We start from the raw sequence: 20005 nt of genomic DNA on the forward strand, positions 1-20005 counted from the left end.
GACTCTCCTGGAGCAAATAAGGAATCAACTGAGTTACTCTGGGAAACTCTCTCAACCTTTACAATCAGTCGAGTCTGTGCTGTATTTAAGATGGGTAACCAACGAGGACCTATGCACAGCAAAGGAACCCCACTCAGAGTTATGTGGCAGCCTGGACGGGAGGGGAGTTTGGGGGAGAAGGGATCATGTATAGGTGTGACTGAGTCCCTTTGCTGTCCCCCTGAAGCTATCATGACATTGTTAATCAGCTATACCCCAATGCAAAATAAAAAGTTTAAGAAAAATCAATAGAGTCTGGATTTACCACAGCTCTCTCATAATCAGAAAGGTTGTACCACCTTTTTCTGGCATCTCGGGAGAAATTAGGCTCCCTCAAAATAATGCCATTTTAGGTGTAAAAAAATACCCAAGGTGCTTATCTTCTGCCCCCAATCATACTTTTACCCAATCCAAGCCCTTCATTTACCCACCAGGAAATCCATTTAGCAGTCGTCATGCAGGGGAAAGCTCTCACTTGGGAATTCTATCATTGATTTAATCTGGTCCCTCTGCATGCTTTGTTGTGTGTGTGTATATATTTTCTCATTTTGTACAGAGTATATGGCTGCAGCCTCTCCATCTGTGTTCTGGGTATAGTTAATGTGCCATTCCACATCTGATCTGAGTCTACATTATAAGACAGCCCTGTGGCGGTTACTCCATTCTATATTCTGATTTCTTTGTATGTCTTTTTCTGTTGGCTTCTAGCAGGCGTCCTCAGCCAGGGTGCTGCAGGCCACACGCAACCACAAGCAGGCTTTGTTTGGCTCATGGGCTTTCTTTCTAAAAACTTTTGAATTAGAAGCCGGCGTTGGAAAATCTTCAAGCTGGGATTTCCAGCTTTTCCTGAAAAATCTGAAAAGTTGGATGCACTAGGCCCATGATCCCATGAGGGAGCCCTCAGCTGAGATCGAATGCTGCTGCCCCCTCCCCCCACCCCTTAGAGGGATGGTCACATGCTCTCCAGGTTGCCACAGGCTCTACCACTCCTTATTGCCCAACCCCAGGCCGAGGTCCTCGCCACTGGCCTCTGACCATGTGTTTATGGGTCTTTGTTGTTTTTCTTATAATAATGAAGACAAAAGTGAAATGGATTTTGTGCCTGTGATGCCGTCAGAACCTCAGAAAGATTGTCAACAGCTAATAAAAATAGTAAGTTACCCTTTTTGGAAAACTTACTCTGTTGGATGATATGTTAAGTGCTTTGGGCATCTTTCTTGGTCCTCACAATGCTGTGAGGTGGGTGTGATTGCACCCACGTGAGAGATGAGGAAATAATCCAGACTTGGTTCACGTTGTCTGTTCTACCTGATGGTGTCAGAGGATGGGAAGAAGTGGTATGGGGGGCCCTGCCCTCCAACTCTTCTGCAACCAGTGGTTTCTGATGGGCAAGCCCTTTTAGGCATCTTTGTGAATGATGCATAGGTTGGGACAAGGCACATCCCACTGAGATGGATGAAGTTCCATCCCAGGGAATTGTTGGCCCCCACATAGGTCCCATAGATGTCATGTATTTAGTTTATGGGGCGGATTATAATAAAAATTGAACAAAGTTTGTAACTTGAATTGCTTCCAACATCTCAACCATCTGATCCGCAAAAGGAACATTTGAACTCACCCTAAAATGTTCCTGGGCGGAAGGGGGTGGGGGAAGGGAATTTTTGCATTTGTTTCAATCTAGTGGAAAGGCTTCATTCTTAGTAAAATGCACACAAATGTCTCAATATTTGGTATCCTGGCTGCCATTAGATTGCTTTCAAATAATATTCTCTTCTAGATGACATAGTTTGAAATTCATAGCTTTAAAACTTTTGGAGTAACATCTTCTGTGTAACAAACCAAGACATGGAAAAAATATTCTCTGCACATTTGGAGCCAGCTCTTTTTAGTATCGAAGACTGATTTTGGAGGCTCCTCATTTGTCTACAAAAAACTTTTAACACTTCTTTGCTCAACAGAGTTTTGTTTTGTTTTTACTGTAAACTCCCTTATTCTGCAAACACCAAACAAATCTAAGTGGTTTTAAAAGACTGTTCAGACAACTTGCTCCCTTTTATAACTACTACAGGTTCAGATACTGTTCCCCAGGAATAAAAAGCAATGTATTCCTTTCATAAAACCCGTTCCCAAGGTTCTGGACTGGGTTTTTTTTTTTTTCCCCATATCTTTATTTGTGTCTAAAATGAAATGAATGTGAAACAGTAGCACACAAACTTTTTGCTTTTCATTGCAAGGTAACAATCCCGGCTGTTTGTTTTAGAAATGGTAATGTTGTATCATTGTAACAAATTATACTTAAAAATCATTTAGTGTGAAATTGCAGATTAATCCCATAGGGACAGGGTATTAACAATCACCCAGCCCTTTGGAGCATACAGATGGTGAATCTGGGATTTACAATAGGAACAATCACTGATTACATGCATGGATGTAACGGACAAAAAGACCTCCACAACTTCAGCCGGGAGAATGCGGTGGAGGTCCTAGTGCCTGACTTGTTTGGGGTGCTCAGCCCCTAAGGATGCCTGCGTTTCAGCACCTAGCCTGCCCCAGATTCTACAGTGCCTCCTGTGTGCCCTGAAACCTACCCAGCGCTTGTGAGAGGCGTCCTGTCAGTGCGCTTAGCTCGAACTCTTGTAAATTCCATTAGAATTTGCATACAGAGCGACTTCGCAGTGGGGCATGCAGTGGGAATTTGGCAGAGGACTCGTTGTCAAAAACCCAATACTTGCTATTCACTAATTGCTGTGTGGACTAGGGGCTGGGGAGGTTTCTCTGCTTCAGAAATTAATCTGTGTGAGAAATGAAAAGCTCTCTTAAATACAATGCCTCTGATTTTGAAACTGTCAGTCTGCAGAGCTCAGACTGCAAACCCCATGACATGCTTTCTGTTGAGAGTGAAAACAGCACCCTCATACACACATCCTTGAATACAAACCATGTTGCAGTAAGTGACCAGCCAGAGTGCTCTTGGCGGTCACTTACTGTAACATGTGGCTTCCCAGGTGGCGCAGTGGTAAAGAATCCGCCTGCCAATATAGGAGATGCAAGAGAGTCAGGTTCAATCCCTGGGTTAGGAAGATCCCCTGAAGGAAGAAATGACAGCCCACTCCAGTATTTTTGCCTGGAAAATGGCATGGACAGAGGAGCCTGGTGGGCTACGGTCCATAGGATCGCAGAGTCGGACGTGACTGAGCTATTGAGCAGAGCAGCAGAGAACAGTGTGTTCTTGGGACTCTGAACGAAGTAAGGCTGTTTTCTTTTTATTTATATTTTTAACAGCTCTTTATAAAATTTAAAAAAAGAGCATAGCCATTTCAGTGGTAGTTAAGATGCATATGCAACATCTACATAAAACCACGTAAGTTCTCCCCCCCAAATCTCTGTTTGATTTCAGATGTAAAGGTAAGGAATAATTTTCCAAGCAGGAGAAAACCCAAGAACCTGAATGCTTTAAAGAACTTAGCATCATTGTCTTAGCTTTTTAGAATTTGTTTCTCAAAACCAAAGCAAAACCTCTATCCAAATGAATTGTTTAAATATTCTGTTCCCAAACACTGTATTGTTACAGAGCTCAGAACACAAGTAAGAGTGAACACCGTTATGTCTGACTCCGGAAACTGTCTTGCTTTTAAGCAGCTGCATCCCACACACGTTTTATTGCTTTCTCTGAACCCAGGGATCTGTGACAGCCGTGAGTCAGCTGAGTGATAATGACCATGTCCTCTGGACCAGTTAATTACCCGCCCAGAAGGGTCTGGCAGCCCCGTCTTGAGGGGACGCTTGGAAGCTTCTCCGGATTACTCTGGAGATGCTTGGCAACTGGCCCTCAGTTCAGTTCTGTTTCTCAGGTGCTGGGTTGGATAGGCACTTGTTCAGAATGATCAATGTGGCCTTTGCGGTCATAAATATCAATGACATTAGTAACACCGAGGCAAGACTCATTCCTTGTAAAAAGCCTGTCAAGTTTGAAACATGTTAAAGTATGAAGTTCAAAATGTATAGTTATTGATACACTGTTTAGAAAAGCAAGGGATGGCCCAAAAAATGGATTATGGCTGACCCTTTAAATGTCCATGAGTACATACTGACATAAATGATTGAAGAAAAATAGATAAATGGGAGAGACACGAGAAATATTCTTCATGGAAGATCTCAAATATGTATATATTGGGTTGGCCAAAAAGTTCATTTGGAGTTTTCCGTAACATTTTACAGAAAAACCCAAACAGACATTTTGGCCAACCCAATACATGCTCTGTCCTCCAGGAGGTGAATATAGTTAACAATTCTTTCTTCTTTCCTCCCCCTTCCCTGTGGGGCTGGTCTTGGTGATTTGCCTCCAAATAATGGTGAATAGATGGAAAAAAAAATAGTAATGTCGTAGGAGAGCATCCTGGTACATACAACCTTAACCAAGAGATGAAGGTTAACATCAGCAATGACATGTGGATCCCATGGACCCCTGATGAGATGGGGTGAGAAGACACATAGCATCTTTACCTGTGTGCTATTCTTTCTAAAATTGCTAATGTCCATCTACTGATAAGGAGAACATTCTACAAAATACCTTACCCGTGCCCTTTTAAACTGGCAAGATCATGAAAAATAAAGAGTGAGCAAGTGTTCCAGATCAGAGGGGACTGGGTAGGGATGACAGCTCAAGGCAGTGTGGTGTACTTCCAGGGTTGGATCCTGGAAGAAGAAAGGGGCTTAGTGGAAAAAGCTGGTAAAATCTGAATCAAGTCTGGAGCACAGTTAATAGAAATGTCCCACCTGCAGTTTCTTAGTTGTGATAAACGTACCACGGGAATATGAAATAGTATAGAGGAAACTGGGTGAGGAGTAGATAAGAGCTCTTTGTATAATCTTTACAACTTTTCTGTTAATCTAAAATCACCCCCAGTTTATTTTAAATCAAGTAAATGTCACACCCATGTTCACAGCCTTCTTGAAAATAGCCCAGAGGTGGAAGCAACCCATGTGTCCACCAATGGATGAATGGATAAACAGAACTCAATAGGATCCAGCCTTAAAAAAGAAGGAAGTTTTTAAACAGACATTCCTCCAAAGAAGACATACAGATGGCTAACAAACACATGAAAAGATGCTCAACATCACTCATTATCAGAGAAATGTAAATCAAAACCACAATGAGGTACCATCTCACACCAATCAGAACGGCTGCTATCAAAAAGTCTACAAACAATAAATGCTGGAGAGGGTGTGGAGAAAAGGGAACCCTCTTACACTGTTGGTGGGAATGCAGCCACTATGGAGAACAGTGTGGAGATTCCTTAAAAAACTGGAAATAGAGCTCCCATACAACCCAGCGATTCCACTGCTGGGCATACACATTGAGGAAACCAGAATTTAAAGAGACATGTGTACCCCAATGTTCATCGCAGCACTGTTTACAATAGCTTGGACATGGAAGCAACCTAGATGCCCTTTGGCAGACGAATGGATAAGAAAACTGTGGTACATATACACAATGGAATATTACTCAGCTATTAAAAAGAATGCATTTGAATCAGTTCTAGTGAGGTGGTTGAAACGAACCTATTATACAGAAAGATGGTAAAGATGACCCTATATGCAAGACAGAAAAAGAGACACAGATGTAAAGAACAGACTTTTGGACTTTGTGGGAGAAGGCAAGGGTGGGATGATTTGAGAAAATAGCATTGAAACATGTATATTACCATATGTGAAATAGGTCAGCAGTCCAGGTTCCATGCGTGAGACAGGGCACTCAGGGCTGGGGCACTGGGATGACCCTGAGGGATGGGATGGGGAGAGAGGGGGGAGGGGGGTTCAGGTTGTGGGGACACATGTACACCCATGGCTGATTCATGTCAATGTAAGGCAAAAACCCATTACAATATTGTAAAGTAATTAGCCTCCAATTAAAATCTAAAAAAAGGAAGTTCTGACACCTGCTGTAACATGAACCTTGAGGACTATATATTAAATGAAATAAGCCATCACAAAAAGACAAATATTGTATCTTTCCACTTACATGAGATGCCTAGTGTAAAGTAAAATAAATGTGTGCTCAGTCATGTCTGACCCTCTGAGACCCCATGGACTGTAGCCCACCAGGCTTCTCTGTCCATGGAATTTTCCAGGCAAGAATACTGGAGTGGTGTGCCATTTCCTACTCCAGGAGATCTTCCCGACTCAGGGATCAAACCCTTCTCTCTTGCATTGGCAGGCACCACAGACAGATAAAAACTAGCTGTTACAATTCAAACATGCCTTTAGCTTTCAGAATCAGGAAATGCAGTCTTCCTTCTCCTTCTCTTTTCCAAAACATTCAGGTTATGGCATGGTAGTATCAGGCAGGGTCTTCTGGTGAGTGGATCACTCCCTGGGATCTGACACTTGGAGAGACCCTGTGTACAAGGGCAGTCCAGTTACTTGCCTGTTTTTCTCTCAAAATATCTCTTCTGCTTGGTCAGGGTGGTATGAAGCCATTCTTTTATGCTGTATCTCATTTCTTTTTGGTGTTTTAAAATTCAGATGTTAAATCACTAATGCTTTGTTTATCCACCTGATTTTCTCTGGTCTGGGAAATAGCGAGAAAGAAGTGGGCTCCTGGTGGGAGAGGAGCCTATGAAGGTAGAGGATGGGGTAAGATGTCTGTAGTACATTGTGCCAGTAAAACACACTGACTGTGCTATACAGTTAAAAATCTAAGAGGGTAGATCTCCTGTTAAGTGTTCTTACCTCAATCAATAAGCAAATGTTATATGCCACTAAAACAAGGAATCCAAGACTTGGTCTTTTTCTTTTTTTGAGATATAATTGACAATTGTAAGATTTAAAGTATACAACGTTGATGATTTGATAAACATATATACATTGTGACTTTCACATTGTGATTCCCCCATCAGGTTAATTTAAGATCTACTTTCAGCAGTCTTTAATTATATGAGACAGTGTTATCAGCCATAGTCACCATGTTTTTTAATTAGCCCTTCAGACTTCATTCATAATGTAGCTGAAAATGTGTACCCTTTACCAACCTTGTCCCCAGTCCCCAACTCCTGGCAGCCACTTTTCAATTTCTTTGAGTTTGGCTTTCTTTTTTTAATTTCTTTTTATTCACATGTAAGTGATACTGTGCAGAATTTGTCTTTGACTTATTTCACTTTGCATAATGTCCTCTAACTTTATCCATGTAGTCAAAAATGGCAGGATTTCCTATTTCCTAAAGCTGAATAATATTCCATTGTGTTTACATATCGTGCTGAGTTTATCCATTCATCTGTCAATAGACATTTCGGTTGTTTCCATACCTTGGCTACAGTGAATAATGGTGCAATGAACAGGGAGGACACATATATCTACAAAAAAAAGATTTTGTTTCCTTCAGATATATAACCAGAAGTGGGGTTGGTTCTATTCCTAGAATCAACCAATTTCTGTTGACTCTATTTCTGTTGGTTCAGTTGCTTACAGAAAGTCCACACTGTTTTCCGTAGTGGCTGTACAAGTTTACATTTGCTGGTGCACAAGGGTTTCGTTTTCTCTTGCTAGCATTTGTTAGCTCTTATCTAGGGTGTCCCCGGTGGCTCAGTGGTAAAAGAACCTACAGTGCAGGAGATGCAGGTTCAATCCCTGGGTCCGGAAGACCCCCTGGAGGAGGAAATGGCAACCCACTCCAGTATTCTTGCCTGGGAAATCCCATGGACAGAGGAGCCTGGCAGCTACAGTCCACGGGATTGCAAAGAGTCAGACACAATTTAGCAACTAGACAACAATAGCAATCTTTTCATGACAGCCATTCTAACAAGTGTGAGATAATCACTCACTGTAGTTTGGATTTCCGTTTCCCTGATGATTAATGATGCTGAGCATCTTTTCACACGCCTGTTGGCCATCTGTATACCTTCTTTGGGAAAATGCCTATTCAGGTCTTTGGCCCACTTTCTAATTGGGTTTTTCTGTGTTTTATTTTTTGCTGTGAATTATATGAGTTCCTGGTATATTTTGGATATTAAGTGCTCATCAGATGTGTTAGTTGTCAATGTTAGTCACTCAGTTGCGTCTGACTCTTTGCAACCCCATGGACTGTAGCCCATCAGGCTCCTCTGTCCATGGGATTCCCAGGCAAGAATACTGGAGTGGGTAGCCACTCCCTTCTCCAAATGAGATTTGCAAATATTTTCTCCCGTCTACTAGTTGCCTTTTAATCTGGTTGTTAGTTTCCTTTGCTGTGAGAAGCATTTTAGTTTGTTGTACTCCCAGTTGAATTTGGTTTATTTCACTCAGTATAATGTGTTTAAGGTTTGGCCATGTTGTAGAATATGTCAGCATTTTATTCCTTTTTAAGGCTGAATAATAATCTTCTATTTGTGTGTGTAACACCACATTTTTGTTTATCCATTCACTCATAAATGGACATTTAGATTGCTTCCACCTTTTGGCTATTTTGAATAATGCTGTTAAGAACATGAATGTACAAATATCTGAGTCCCTGCTTTGAAGCCTTTTGGACATACCCAGAAGTGGAACTGCTGGATTGTATGGGAATTCTATTTTTAACACTTTGGGAGCTTTCATACTGTTTGCAATAACAGTTGTACGCTTTTACAGTCCCAGCAGCAGGGCAGGGGTTCCACTTTCTCCACGTCTTCACCGACACTTGTTATTGTTTTATATGTGTGTGTGTGTGTATATATATATACATATATAAAATTGTCATCCTACTGAATATGAATTGATATCTCACTGTAGTTTTGATTTGCATTTCCCTAGTGATTTGGATGTGATAATTTGACACTGTGAATATGTCAGTTCTCCTTAATTAAACCATTTGATAAAATTCCAATCTGAATTATTAATTCACACTCCTAAGGCATAATGAAAGCACAAATGAACAGTGAAACAGAATAGATCAGAGACCCAGAAATGCACTCATGCATATGAAAAAAGTTTCTCTGATTAGCTAATCAACATGTCTGGTTAATCATTCTGTCTAAATTCACAAATAGTCAATAACACAAAAGTAAACAGCAGTGGAATACCACTTTATACCCATGAGACTGGCGAAGATTGTAGAACCTGAAAGTACCCAGGAATGGCAATGATACAGAGAAACAGGAGCCTAAGACACTAGTGAAGGAAGGACAAACTGACTTTTGTGATCATTCTTGAACAAGGTTTTGCAGAATGCAATGAAATTACATAAGTGTGTGTCTGATGACCCGCTAGTCTCACTCCAAGGAATACAGTCCTGTGAGGACCTGTGCATATGTTCAAAAGAGAACATGTCGGAAATGTTCATCATGCTGGTGTTCGAGGCAATTGTGAGCTGCAGTTGGAGTATCCATCACTAGGGAAATGGAGGGGTTGAACAAGGTGGGTCTATGGTTGGAATGCTTCATAGCAATTAAACGCAGAGAACGATATGTTTTTTAAACATTTAGTGATGTGTTGGAAGGCCTACGTGTAAATTGCATCTTTCTTCTTTAGAACGATTTCCTGGAAGCCTCTCCCATGCACTCCCACTTGTAGCTCTTTGGCTCAACGTGACCTGTGAGGCCTCCCTTAGCTGCAGGGGAGCCTGGAACACCCAGTATTTGACATTTCCATCCTTTATAGGAGGCAAGGGAGGAAGGAACTCTGATTGGTCTTTGGGCATAGCATCTGCCGTGCATTCTGCTATACTCATATGTTAACCTGGGAATCTTATCAAAATATAGATGCTGATTCAGTAAGTCTGGAATGGGGCCTAAGATGATACAGTTCTAAGTGCTCCCAGATGGTGCTGAGGCTGCTGGTTCCTGGACCTTGTGTAGCAAGGTTCTTGAAGGTCTCCTGCTGCTTTAGAGAGTTCAGCAGGCCTGGGTGTCACCAATGTGTTCAACAGGTGATGGAACGCAGTGGCCAGTCTTGGGATTTGGTTCATGGAGGTCAATCAAGAGAGAATATGCCTCATTGTTTTGGTTACTGTTGGGCAATAAAAAGCCACCCCAAATTCAGTGGTATAAGGCAACCACGCTTTCCTTATGCTCACCAATTCTGTGGGTGATGACTTCCAGTAGGAAACAGTGGGGAGGGCTTGTCTTGGCTCCTTGATGTCCAAGTCCTCAGCTGGAAGACTGGAATGCTGAGATGAGCATCATCTGATAGCTGGGCTCACACTATCCAAAGACTCGCTTACTCTCACATCTGGCCCCTTGCTGAGGAGACTGGAGGGCCAGGGCTGCTGACCAGAGGGCCTGCAGGTGGGCTCTCCATGTAGCTGGGCTTCCACACAGCGTGGCAGCCGCTGGGCAGCGGAGCTGCTGTGATGGCGGCTGTGTCTTTGACCTAGGCCCGGAAGCCACACAGTGTCCTTTCTGCCACCTTCTGTTGGTTACAAGTGAATCACAAGCCCACCTAGACTCAAGGGAAGAATTAGACTCCACCTTTTGATAGGGGAATGGAGCGATCTAGAAGAGCTGGTGGAATAGGAGATACTATTGTGACCATCTTTGGAAAACCCCACCTACCAAACATTTTAAAAACTGCCCCTCTTCATGATTAAGATATGTTTGCAAAACCTAATCCCTTTTCTTTTTAAAATGTTTATCTGCTTATTTATTTCAAATGTATTTCTTCTTAGTTGCAGCATAATGGCTTTACAATATTGTGTTGTTCTGCCAAACAAAAATTTTCTTTATTTTTGGCTGCACTGGGTTTTTGTTGCTGAGTGCGGGCTTTCTCCAATTGCAGTGAGTGGGAGCTCCTCTCCAGTTGCGGTGAGCAGGCTTCTCATTGCGGTGGCCTGTCTTGTTGCAGAGTCCAGGCGGTAGAGTGCGGACTTCGGTGGTTGTGGTACACGGGCTTAACTGTCTTTGGCATGTGGAAACCTCCCAGACCAGGGATCAGACCCATGGTCTGCTGCATTAACAGGCAGATTCTTAACCACTGGACCACCAAGGAAGTCCACAACCCCTTGCAACTTGTTAAAGTTGTCATTTCTTTAGAGTTTTAAATCTTGCTCAGGGAACTGGGGGTAAAGATGATGAATTCTCACTGAATCTTTCCAAATGTATCATCCTGAGAATGTCTTAGTTCTCTTCTTGAAGGCTTACACAAGACATTTGTATCCTTGATGACATATTCTTCATTACAGGGCAAGGACTCCATCTAGAAAGCATTTCTGTGCTGAGTACCTGTCAGCTTGAAGCAGCCTTTGCTGGAAGAGGGTAATCAGACACCTCGGGCACAAACTGCTTGCCTGTCTGTACCTGTCCAGGTGATCTCTTCCATCTGGTGAGCAGTTTCATCATTGCCCTGGTTCCCCGGGGACCCAGCAGTTTGTATGTCCCTACGTCACTTCCTGCTGCAGCCCTGTCCCCCTTCTTCAACCCCATCACACCGTCTTAATCTCTCTTCTTACAGTCCCAGGCTAGTAAGTCTAGTTGATGGTAAGATTAACTTCATTTCTTCGTTGTGATAGACGTGCCAGGTTACAAAAGATATGAACACTGAGAGAGACTTCTTGTTATTCAGTCACTAAGTTGGGTCTGACTCTTTGTGACCCACAGACTGTAGCACTCCAGGTTTCCTTGTCCTTCAGTGTCTAATGGAGTTTGCTCAAACTCATGTCCATTGAGTCGGGGATGTCATCCAACCAGCTCATCCTCTGTTGCCCCCTTTTCCTCCTGCCTTCACTGTTTTCCAGGATCAGGGTCTTTTCCAATGAGTTGGCTCTTTGCATCAGGTGGCCAAAGTATTGGAGCTTCAGCATCAGTCCTCCCAATGATAGAATTTTGGAGGGTTGATTTCAGTATTTAGGGTCGATTTCCTTTAGGATTGACTGGTTTGATGTCCTTGCTATCCAAGGGGCTAGAGAAGAGAGACTAGGTGAAGGTTATACAAGAACTCTCTGTACCATCTTTGCAACTTTTCTGCAAGTCCATAATTATTCCAAAAGTGCAAACGTGTGCTCCTGTATTTGTTGTTGTTCATTCGTTACTCTTTGCACTCATATACAATTGCGCATGAACATACACAGACATATGTGAAGTTGACCACATATGTTCTGTTCCTCATTTTTTTAAAGCAATCATTTAAATGATATGGTCATTATTCAAAAGGTTTTAATGTCAGTAGTCACCCTGTTTGGCTAACAACATAGATCTGAATGTGCTGGGGTGTAAGTGGCTGATGAATGAACGATGTACGGGGTTATTCCTACTTCCTTATTTAATAACTGGATTCGTATGGGCTTCTTAAGCCTGAGTGACCCATGCTTTGTTGCCAGGACTATCCCAGTGACCCCTAGCAAGACCCCTGTCCCAATTCGTCTATCAGAGAAAAATGAATCTATTTCTGGAGCTATCACTCCTCATTATCTCTAATTGGGTCTGGCGGCTGGAGACAAGCCTCATTATTTTTAATTGGGACCCATCGTTCTAGAACAAAGCGCCACCCACTTGCATGCAGATCATGCCTGGATATTTGCTTGCAAGTTCAAAGTGAAATTGCATTGTGGGATTTCCAGGAAATCACACTATTTTTATCCCTTTGTTGCACCTAGCTTTAGAGTTGTCATCTTGGGTTGTTAAACCAAAAATAATCATTGGATTGGGATGGTCTCTGTGTATGTCAGAGTGCTGTTTGTTTGTTTAATGTAGTATAAGTTTTTCTTTCAAAATTAATGAATATTATAATACTGGACATAATTTGACAGACTGCTCACTTAAGTATCATTTAAATATTGCTTTGGGCATAGCATTACGTCACAGATAAATTTTCCTGGTTGAAACGGACTCATTTTTTTTGTTTATTATTCAAATTTGCTATGAAATAATCCTTCACATATCATACACTTCAGTGTTTCTTCATTATTATCCTGATATTGTTAAACCATCCATCAGTCGGCATCTGAGTTGGAAATCCATTTTAGAAAATTTGCAGGAGTATCTGTATTCTGTTGATTTTTAGAGTTTTCAGCTATCCCAGCTTTCATATCTTAATGATCAAAGATGGCAGATAATATTTTTTTATAATATTTTAATAATCCAACATGGCAAATAATTCCTTCTTGAGCTCAGTTGACTTCAGAAGGCCTTGAGGACTGGTTTCCATGGGAGGCAGAAGTTCTGAGTGGTGGCCTGGGTCATCTCTCTTGAGAGAGCACATGCCCACGTGGGGTGGGAATCTCTGAAATCCCCAGACGCCTGGTCCAACATCCAGACACAAAGTCTGGGCCCTCCTCAGAGCCAAGAGCTTCTTGGGGAAAAGGCAGAGTACCCTGGAAGGAAAATTGTTAGGAGAAGTTCTATGTACTTTACCTCCTCAGGAGAGCTTTCTACATGTTTTAGAAAAAAGAGTCAGAATAGAATTCCAAGTGATGGGAATGGATGGACATGGCAGGGGTCATTTCCTTCAGTCCCCCTGCAATGACTTCTCCCTTCTGCTCTCAAGTGTAGAGTGTAACTTCCGTTTCAAAGTTGAAGATGTGTTACTTTTGTTCAATAGTATAGCTCTGCTGAAACTCTCTTCCTACTGAACACCAGTTCCCCATCACCTCCCCCAGCCCTTGAACCCACCATTTTTCAGGGACAACAACTGTATTTTATCACTTCTAGCAGTTTGGGTATCTAATTGTCAAAACACAGCTCCTGGTACATTTAAATGTGTCCATTTCATTTCATTGAATGTACATTTTAACAAAAAAGAAAGGAACTCTGAAAGAAGCTTGAGCTCTAGGTTATGATGCACTTGCTAGAATATTCAGGGGGAAACCTACTGAAGTTTGCAATTTATTTTTAAAGGTACCACCAAACACCCCAAAGACCTGGGTTCGACTCCGGGATTTGGAATATCTTCTGGAGAAGGAAATGGCTACCCACTCCAGTATTCTGGCCTGGAGAATTCCATGGACAGAGGCTCCTGGCAGGCTATAGTCCATGGGGTCACAAGGAGTTGGATATGACTAAGCAACTAACAAATACCCCTAATGGGTTGATGGATAGCTACATGATGAAATAGAGTGAAGTGTCGATGATTGAACCCAGGTAGTGTGTATGTGGGTAGTCGCTGTGCAGTTCTGTCAATTGCTGTGTTTTTGAAACAAAACATTTTCACAATTGGAGGAAAAACTAAAAAAAAAAAAAAAATAGTGTAATTCTATAGCAGACACAGAACTTAACCTGATAAGGATTTTCTGCCACTCTCTGGTGTTTGAAATTTCTTCTGAAATCTTTTGTCATCCAGTAGATGTGTCAGAATTGGCACTGTGTCTTTTGATGGCAGATTCACCAAATTAAGTACAGGGATTTGTCATAGATCTTCCCGAGATTTTGTTCTGTGGACACTCAATGAATATTTACTGATGAAGAAGAAAATGAAGTAACTGCAGACTGGTCGTTAAAGTCTACAAGTATAGACACTGTTTGCCCTCAGTGTATGTAGAGCCTGTTAGTGAAAGTCACTCAGTCGTGTCTGACTCTTTGCGACCCCATGGACTATACAGTCCTTGGAATTCTCTAGGCCAGAATACTGGAGTGGGTAGCCTTTCCCTTCTCCAGGGGATCTTCCCAACCTGGGGATCGAACCCAGGTCTCCCACATTGCAGGCAGATTCTTAACCAGCTGAACCACAAGGGAAGCCCTTAGAATGTGTTGATGACTCCAAAAATCAGCCCCCATGTGTCTCTTGACTGGGAAAAATTGCCCCCTTACAAGACAGAAAAAAACATAACCCTATGGTCTCTATTTTATGGGAAAACACTGCTCAAATCATGGTAAAACTATTTTTTTTTTTGTTTTTGTTTTTTATGGAAGAAGAAGAAAGAGTAGCGTTATTTATTAGCCAAGTGGAGGGGAGCACAATAGGCTAGAGCCTCAAGAACTGTGCCTCTGATAAAAATTATTCATTGAAAACATTCTCTGAATGTTTCAAACCACCTTAATCTGGTGGTTTTGGTCCCAGCACCTCTCAATTCACTTAAAGAAAAAAGCAAACTGGCTGTTCTAGGTCTTAGTTGTGACATGTGGAATCTAGTTCCCTGATCAGGGATTGAACCTGGACCCCCTGTATTGGGAGCATAGCGTCTTAGTCAGTGGACCACAAGGGAAGTCCCTCAATTCACTTTTTAGAAGATTAGATATGAGGTGTTTGGCTGTATTTCTCCCTGAAAAGGAGTCCTGTTCACCATTCCCCCAAAAAACTCGATGGGCGGGATGCCAGGCTTGCCATCCCCATACAAGAGCCCCAGGGTCTAATTCCCCAACAAAGGTCACTCCCAAGGTTAGTGTGTGTTTTACATCTTTTCAGCTTCATTTTCACAGCATGTTTGAAAAATCAGTTATGATAATTACATGGCTCTTAAAAGATCATTTCAAGCTGTTACTAACCCAAGTTGCTATGATATTTTGGCTTAATCATGCTTCATAAAGCAAACATTTTGAAGAAAATGTGGAATATAGAAGAATCAGGTGCTATAGCTGACTTTCTGGCTTTGTGACTTTGGGCAAGCTATTTATCTCCTCTGTGCCCTGTTTCAGGAACAATAACAGGATCTATGTTATAGGTTATTGTAGGGAATAAACCTACTAGACACATAACCACACCAGAATTCTCTAATGCTTTTTTTCTGTTTGCTTCTGATTTTTTTTTTTTTTAAATCAGTGAACTTTGAACATCAGTAGGTCTGGAACTAGGATGAGGCAAAGGTGTAAAATTAAATGACTGCCAAAAATGTCAATAGTCAAGATAAACAATATTTTTTAAAAATTAAAATTAATGCAAAAATTCCAATGATGAATAAAACACCAAAAATGTAAATAAAGACAGGAACAGCATCTCTGACATACCAAATTTCCCACACAGTATGACTAGGTTCTTTATTGGCCATATTCTTGCTGTCGCTGTTGAGTTGCTAAGTCATGTCCAACTTTTTGCAGCACGCCAGGCTTCCCTGTCCATCACCAACTCCCAGAGCTTGCTCAAACTCGTGTCCATTGAGTTGATGATGCCATCCAACCATCTCATGCCCTTCTCCTCCTGCCTTCAACCTTTCCCATCATTAGGGTCTTTTCCAATGAGTTATCTCTTCGGATCAGGTTGCCAAAGTATTGGAGCTTCAGCTTCAGTGTCAGTCCTTCTCATGAGTACTCAGGGTTGATTTCCCTTAGGATGGACTGGTCTGATCTCCTTGCCGTCCAAGGGACTCTCAAGAGTCTTCTCCAACACCACAGTTCAAAAGCATCACTTCTTTGGTGCTCAGCTTTCTTTATAGTCCAACTATCACATTCATACATGACTACTAGAAAAACCATAGCTTTGACTATATGGATCTTTGTCAGCAAAGTAATGTCTCTGCTTTTCAATATGCTGTCTAGGTTTGTCATAGCTTTTCTTTCAAGGAGCAAGTGTCTTTTAATTTCATGGCTGCAGTCGCTATCTGCAGTGACTTTGGAGCCCAAGAAAAGAAAGTCTGTCACTGTTCCCACACAGTATGACTAGGTTCTTTATTGGTCATATCCTACTACTAGAGGTTAATCACACCTTAGATTTAGAGAATTTTGAGTCTTTAAAGTGGTATCTTGAGGTACTTCTGTGCCTGGTACTGCACTGGTTATTGTGAAGGCCAGGAGACAAGCAAGAACATTTGGATAAGAAGTAAGTTTCAGATATAATTTTGCCTGTTGGGAGTGGGTAGGAAGGAGGAGGAATTTTTTGGTGTTTTACTTTGTTTTGCCAACAAAGAAAAGTACAAAGAAAGTTAAATAGTTAAAACAATTTGGATATGATATTGTGATTTATAAGAAATATATATACACATATTTGGTCTTTGTCCACGGTTTCTGGCTCACAAATCCTTGGAATTTCCTAAGTATTATAAGTGATAGAAAGCATATTTTTATGTTAATGAGGTGCATTTGGAGATGAACCTGTGGGTAGGGCTGGTTGCACCCACCTTCCCTCTCTAGGAACAGAAGAGGGGCTGGTAAGCTGAATAGACAGCACATTAAAAAGCAGAGACATTACTTTGCCAACAAAGGTCCGTCTAGTCAAAGCAATGGTTTTTCCAGTAGTCATGTATGGATGTGAGGGTTGGACTATAAAGAAAGCTGAGCACTGAAGAATTGATGCTTTTGAACTGTGGTGTTGGAGAAGATTCTTGAGAGTCCCTTCGACTGCAAGGAGATCCAACCAGTCAAAACTAAAGGAAATCAGTCCTGAATATTTATTGGAAGGACTGATGCTGAAGCTGAAACTCCAATACCTTGGCCACCTGATTCGAAGAACTGACTCATTTGAAACGATCCTGATGCTGGGAAAGATTGAAGGCAGGAGAAGAAGGGGACGACAGAGGATAAGATGGTTGGATGGCATCACCGACTCAACGGACCTGAATTTAAATAAGCTTCAGGAGGTGATGGACAGGGAAGCCTGGTGTGCTGCAGTCCATGGGGTTGCAAAGAGTTGGACACAACTGAATGACTGAACTGACCTGAGCTGAAGCTAACTCAGTCTCCATTGGCCAATGATTTAATCAATTGTCAACTTGGGGAGAAAAGGTACAACGTAAAAGCTGTGAGTGGAATATATTCAGTGTCTTTACTGAATGAAGACTCTAGCCTGGGAGACAGCCTTTCAGAGACTCTGAGAAACTATTCTAAAGAGGTATAAGGGGACATCAGCATATGTGTGATTTTAGCTAAGGATACTGAACTCACGCCCATGTCTCAGTGGAAGGTTGCGGCTGATCACAAGGAACAGATATCTTGATTAATGGTTTTGGCACTTTTCTAAGTATGAAATTCAGGAACATACAAACTTTTTCCTGAAAATATCTAACTGAAGGTGTGTTTTGCCAATTTTCCCAGAGCACAGAGTGCCTCATTCCTGATCTCCGCCCTGAATTCCTTTCAGGGTGTGTTGAAAGGCAGCGACTACAGGGACTAATGACTTAATTATTGTAGAACTGGGTGGTGAGCGGCCTTCCTTAATTGGCACAATCATGCCTGTGTAATGAAGCATTGATAGAAACCCCGAAAGGACAGGGATCAGAGAACTTCCGGATCGGCAAACACGGGGAGATTTGGAGAGAGAGGATGTGGAATGCCATGCTCCCTTCCCAAATACCATGCCCCATGCATCTCTTTTATCTGGCTGTTCCCTAAGTTATATTCTTTTATAATAAACCAGTGATCCAGTACATAATATGTTTCTCTGAATTCTGTGAGCCACTCTAGCAAGTTAACTGAACCTCAGGAGGGGGTTATGGGAACCTCCTCTGGTTTATAGCTAGTTGGCTAGAAGTACAGGTAACAACCTGGACTTGGACTGGCATCAGCGGTGGGGGCTGGGGGTGGGCCGTCTTATAGGACTGAACCCCTAACCTATGGGATTTGTTGTTACCTGTGGGTAGATAGTGTCAGCATGGAGCTGAATCGCAGGACACACAACTGGTGTCCCAAGAATTGCTCAAGGTGTATGTGGGGAACTGAAAGTATGGAACTGAATTTCATTCCCCACAATGGAATTCAGTGGCTAGAACACTAAAAGGGTCTTGAGGAATTTCTTTAGGAATACGACCAATATAATCAGCCTTATAATTATCAGAAACATACTAAAACCAAACCTGGAGTCAGAAGGAAGAATGGTTTTATGTCGTTCTTTTTTCTTTTTTCTTCTTAATGTTGAAACTTAAATACAAGAATAAGAGGAGTGCAAAGAAGACCCATACACCCTTCACCCAGATTCCCTCCCTGGGAGAAGTTTATCCCATTTGCTTTATCCTCGGTGCTCCCTTTACCACAAAGTCATTTTCTTTTCTTTTTAAATATTTATTTATTCAGCTGCACTGGGTCTTAGTTGTAGCATGTGGGATCTTCCATATTCGTTGCAGCATATGGGAACTCTTTGTGCTTGCTTGGTAGCTCAGCTGGTAAAAAATCTGCCTGCAATGCAGGAGACCCCAGTTCACTTCCTGGATTGGGAAGATCCCCTGGAGAAGGGAAGGGCTACCCTCTCCAGTGTTCTGGCCTGGAGATTTCCATGGGCTGTATAGTCCATGGGGTCGCAAAGAGTTGCACACGCCTGAGCAACTTTCACTTTTATGCAAGCTCTTAGTTGCAGCATGTGGGATCTTAGTTCCCTGACCAGGGATTGAACCTGGGCCCCCTGCATTGGGAGCGCAGAGTCTCAGCCGCTGGCCCACCAGGAAGTCCTGAAATGATTTCTTTCTATCATGTTTCACTCTCCAGTGCAGGATTTAATCTAGGGTTAGATTTCATGTTTAGTTGTCAGGCCTCTTTAGCTTTCTTTAACCTGGAACTTTTTCACAGCCTTGCCTGGTCTAGGTAACATTGACATTTAGGAAGAATATAGTCCCTCTTACCCCATTTGGTTAATAGAACCTTGTTCATCTCGTGTGTTTGGCTGATACTTCCTAGAGATTAGATTCCAGTTATGCATTCTGGTCAATGTTATTGCAGAGGTGATGTTGCTTTCTCAGGGAATCAAAACCAAAGGTTCACCATGTTCATTTGCCCCTTGTTGATGATAACTTTTGCCACCTAGAAGAGGTGCTGTTCTGCTTTCTCCACTGTATAATTATTGAGTTGGCCAAAAAGTTCATTTCCGTAACATGCTATGGAAAAACCCGAGTGAACTTTTTGGCTTATGCAGTACAGTTTTGCTCCTTTCTGTCAATATTCAGTCTGTTGGAAGATATCTCGTACCGCATCAAAATCTCCCTCTGGATTCAGGACCCACCGAGGATTCTAGCTTGTTTCTGTGTTTACTAAGATGGTTGTAAAATGCTGGTGCCACCTCTTAAACATAGCCCAAGGGAACCAGAATAGAAAAGAAAAAGAAACAATAAGAGTGTTTTTGTTCTGACTATGCCAGAACCTGCTAAATGAGAACTAGGTACATTTTCCCAGCCTCAGCCACAGTGGGGAAGAATACTGGCTTGCATGTCTGCTTATGTCACCACTTACAA

The sequence above is a fragment of the Dama dama genome, chromosome 5, assembly GCF_033118175.1.
Source record: "Dama dama isolate Ldn47 chromosome 5, ASM3311817v1, whole genome shotgun sequence".
NCBI lineage: Eukaryota > Metazoa > Chordata > Mammalia > Artiodactyla > Cervidae > Dama > Dama dama.